The 4,970-nt window shown below is 35.7% G+C and overlaps 1 long non-coding RNA gene across 1 annotated transcript in view; it reads left to right on the top strand.

The window, feature by feature from the left end:
* The window catches only part of LOC134304376 (uncharacterized), a 3,215-nt gene extending 2,583 nt beyond the window's left edge, over window positions 1–632 (top strand). The window contains exon 3 of the long non-coding RNA XR_010007838.1: window positions 88–632. This is a non-coding gene — a long non-coding RNA (uncharacterized LOC134304376). The remainder of the gene's footprint in view (window positions 1–87) is intronic.
* Window positions 633–4,970: the final 4,338 nt, after the last annotated feature.

Here is a 4,970-nt window from a genome sequence, read left to right as displayed (position 1 = left end):
CACATACCACACACACCACAAAATACAAAATGATTATTAAAACTAGCTTTTAAAATTTTATTTATTTCGTTGTTATTGTTCACTTAGTCCTGGTTCGGGTCCAGATCCGGCTCCGGATGCACCGCAGGAGGAGGATTGACTGTAGGCTGTAGGGAGCGAGTGTGTACGGCGTGATTCAGAACACCACCGTGTCACCTGCTCGGGTGACGTCAGCGGAGCGTCGCCGGAAGTCGCGCCTCACCTGTAGTGTGTGTGTAGCCGGTGTGTTTGGAGAGTGTGAGGTGTAGGATGATGAATCGTGATTTACCGTGTTTACGGTTTTAATCGGATTTTATGTGAAAACGTAAATAATAAGAATCCTGTAGCGAGACGCGCGCGCCGGTTTTACCTGAGCACGAGACTCGCAGGTAGGAACGATGTTCAGGGTTCATGTATGTGACGTAACGGTGTTCCGTACAGGCGTCCATACATTTATGATCCTCACTCTGTTATTGTGTAAACGTTCATGTATTTATGACAGATGATTTTATGGGCACATCAGAGTTCCTCACCTACTACAAACCTTACCGTTGGAAATAACTTTTGTATTTATTTTAATTTTAATGAAAGATCAATAATTCTGTGATATTGATATTGGAGATGAATAAATGTATTAAAGTCTCGTTTAATTCGATGTATTATCGTTAAATATTTTGTATATACAGACATCAATGTTCCTCATTTACTACAAACTGTGTTTATTTATTTTATTGTTAAATGATTGATTGTAATGAACTGTTAAAATCAATAAATGTATAATCATTTTATATTGGAAATTAATACATCTGTTAATGAATTAAAGTCTTGTATGTTTTTATTTGTTGATGCCAGACTATAATTTATATACACACATGAATGCCTCTCATCTACTCCAAACCTTTTCTTTAAACATATTTTTATATGAATTTCTAGTTTAGATCAATAATTGTATTGATCAGTTTCCAAAATAATAAAATTAGTTTGCTGTTGATAAATAAAATCACACGAGACTTAGATTTATCTGTTCACACAATAACAATGTTTATAAAAGAAGTACAAAAATATATAAAGAAATAAGGTATAATGTGTGTATATAAATTATACAAGATATGAAGTGATTTATTTGCACAGTAAAATTATTATACAAATGTTTTAATGAAATAGTTTGACATCAATAGATGAAAACATTCAAATGTATTTATCTCCACTATAAAATTATTATACGTTTATATATCTGAATGAATATAAATAATAATACATTTTATTTATATAGCGCTTTTCAAGATACTCAAAGACGCTTTACATAAGACAAATAATCAAAACAAATACGTACATACACCATACAAATCAAATCATAGTACAAAATCAAAATAGTACATCAACATCAAGAATAATTAAGATAAAAACAAAGAGAGCAGCATAAGACAGTTCATTAAAAATTAGCTAAATTATGAGAGAGAACAACAAATATAGAACAATTTCTTAAAATTAGACAGAAACAGGACAGATTTACATGCAATCAGGAAACTGAAAACTTTACAAGTTTTAGGATCTAGGACTTCACATTTCTGTCGTGATCTAAGTATAAAAACTATTAAAAAGAATAGCAAAAATAAAAGCATTTATTTCGTGTTGTTACAAGTTAAATGCCATATTGAATAGATGAGTTTTGAGAAGTGACTTGAATTTGGACAGGTCAGGACAATCTCGTAGGTGTTTGGGGAGAGCATTCCATAAAGATGGAGCAGCTATGGAAAAGGCCCTGTCACCCCAGGTCCGGTGCTTGGTCCTAGAGGGTATGGACAGTAGGTTAGCCTCAGAAGAGCGAAGGCTACGGGAGGGAATGTGCTGATGGAGCAGGTCGGTGAGGTAGGATGGGGCCTGATTATGGAGAGCTTTGTGAGTGAATAGAAGAATTTTGAATTGAATGCGTTGAGCAACGGGAAGCCAATGAAGTTTTTGTAGAACAGGTGTAATATGATCACGGGAGCGAGTATGAGTAAGGAGGCGAGCAGCTGAATTCTGGATATACTGAAGTTTTTTTAGGATTTTGTTAGATGTACCATAAAGGATGCTATTGCAATAATCAATTCTGGATGTAATAAAAGCATGAATCAAGGTTTCGGCGGCAGAAAAGGAGAGTGATGGACGTAGACGTGCTATGTTTTTTAGATGAAAGAAAGCAGTTTTGGTGATGTGATTTACATGGCGGTCAAAAGAGAGGTTGCTATCAAAAATTACACCAAGATTTCGGATGTTAGAAGACGGAGACAAAGTGTCATTATCAATGGTAATTTGAAAATTTTTTGTGGTTTTTGCCAGGGTTGTAGGACCTACGATGATCATATCTGATTTTTCACAGTTTAATTTGAGGAAATTAGCTTTCATCCACAATTTCATTTCAGTGATGCAATTTGTCAGAGTGGAGTGAAGTTCAGTATTAATGGATTTGGAGGAGATGTAAAGCTGAATATCATCAGCATAGCAGTGGAAATGTAAACCATGCCGACGTATGATGTCACCAAGGGGGAGCATATAAAGAATAAACAAAAGGGGACCTAACACTGAGCCTTATATATAAGGCCTTAATATAAAGGTAGCGTAACATTAATAATCGACATTATACAAGACTTTAATAGATTTATTCATATAATTATCAATCATATCCGAGTCTCATTTCTATAGTGTCGTCCCATGAAAAGATAGAATGAAATATTAGCAGAAACGTGAGGGGTGTACTCACTTTCGTGAGATACTGTAAGTAGGTCTTAGGTGTAGATGTAGTGATTAAAATTAATATAAAATAAATACAGAAGTTATTTTAAAGCAGTCGGGTTTGTAGTAGACTAATAGATTCATTTATTTGAGCACTTGAATTATTATTATAAATAATGAAAAACTAATATATATATAAATAAGTTTAGTAGTAAAAGAGGGGTGTTAATGAGTGAAATTAAAAATAGTTTGACTTTAATAAATAAAATCGTATTAGAGTTTAATAGATTGATTCGTTTCTAATAAAGAAATTATTGTTCATTTTGGTTTTCGTGTTCAAAAATACATAGGTGAGGAGCGCTGGCGTATCTGTATAAAAAAGATTTTACTTTAGTAACTTTAGTAGACTTTAATTATAAAATAAATTCATCTGTAATAAATGAAGGAATATAAAAAAATATTTGATGTTTGTATGTAAAAATAGTTTGACTTTAATAAATAAATAAAATCACATTAGACTGTAATTTATTTATTCATCTCCAATATAACATTATTATACATTTATTGATGTTCTAAATACATTTATACAAAATAAATATAAAAGCAGTTTTTAAAAAAGTTTATAGGAGGTGAGGGACATTAATGTGTGTGTATAGAAAATGTTTTACATTAATGTATCAAAATAAAAAAAAATTATTTATTTATTTGCACAATAAAATGATTCTAAAATAAATATAACAATTATGAAAGTTTGTAGTAGATGAGGAATATTGATGTATTTGTTTAAAAATAAATCTGTATTTGACTGTAATACACCAAATGATATGAAACTAGCTTAAAATAAACAAAAAATAAATACATATCTTAAAATGACTTTTATCTAATAAGCTTTGTAGTAAACCAGGAACATTGACGTCTGTATATAGACATAATTGTACAATGATAAAAGGCATACGTGACTGTACTAGATTTATTCATCTTCAATATAAAATGATCACAGATTGATTTTCATTTAAACTCGATATAAAAGAAAAACAAAAGTAATTAAAAGAACATGGGATTTCTAGTAGGTGAGGGACATTGATGTGTGTGTAAAAAATCGTTTGACATTAATTCATCAAGTTATACAAGGTTTCGATAGATTTCTTTATTAGCACAATAAAATGATAATGTAAAAATGATTGTCAACAATAAAAAATATATATATATATAAAAAAAAAAAATACGAGACTTTGATTTATCTATCTCCAATCAAAAATCTTTAAACAGTTTTACATCAATAAATAAAATCATACGAGACTTTAATGGTTTCGTCGTCTGTATACGTGATGGACGTTCCTGTTTTTCCGTCGATTTTATGACGATCCCAAACTCGTTAGCTGCAGCGGGAGCCGGACGAACCGTTTCATTATGACTTCTCATCGAATAAGTAGACGTAATCTTAAAATTAACATCAAGTTGTTTTTGTAGTGTGTAGCCTATTTTCATGTGTGTAAGAATGTATAAAGTATATACAGTATCTCACAAAAGTGAGGACACCCCTCACATTTCTGCTAATATTTCATTCTGTCTTTTCATAGGACGACACTATAGAAATCATCGCTCCGTTTCGGAATGTCACGGTACACGTCGGAATTCATGTTTCCCTCGACGAACCGCAGCTCCCCGGTGCCGGCAGCACTCACGCAGCCCCAGACCACGATGCTACCACCGCCGTGCTCGACCGTAGGCGAGAGACGGTCGTCTCGGTACTCCTCGCCGGGGCGCCGCCACACACGCCGGACACCGTCTGAGCCGAACGAGTTCGTCTCGGTCTCGTCAGACCACGGGGCGTTCCGGTAATCCACGTTCTCGGACCGCTCGTCTTCGGCGAACCGTTCGCGGGCTTTCTCGTGCGTCGGCTTCCTTCTGGGACGACGACCGTGCGGACCGAGTCGACGCGGCGTGCGGAGTACGGTCCGAGGGCCGACCTCCCACGTCTTCGACCTCTGCGGCGACGCTGGCGGCGCTCGTGTGCCTATTCTTCGAAGCCGACCTCCGGATACGACGCCGAACACGTGGACTCGACTCCTTCGGTCGACCCTGGCGAGGCCTGTTCCGAGCGGAACCCGTCCCGGAAAACCGCCGTATGACCTCGGCCACCGTGCCATAGCTCGGTTTCGGGGTGTCGGCGATCTTCTTATGGCCCAGGCCTTCTCTGTGGAGAGCGACGATTCTATTTCTCACATCCTCAGAGA

This window comes from Trichomycterus rosablanca, chromosome 27 (assembly GCF_030014385.1).
Source record: "Trichomycterus rosablanca isolate fTriRos1 chromosome 27, fTriRos1.hap1, whole genome shotgun sequence".
Taxonomy (NCBI): Eukaryota; Metazoa; Chordata; class Actinopteri; order Siluriformes; family Trichomycteridae; genus Trichomycterus; species Trichomycterus rosablanca.
Note: the sequence above shows the minus strand (reverse complement) of the source record. Positions and strands in the feature narration are given on the sequence as shown.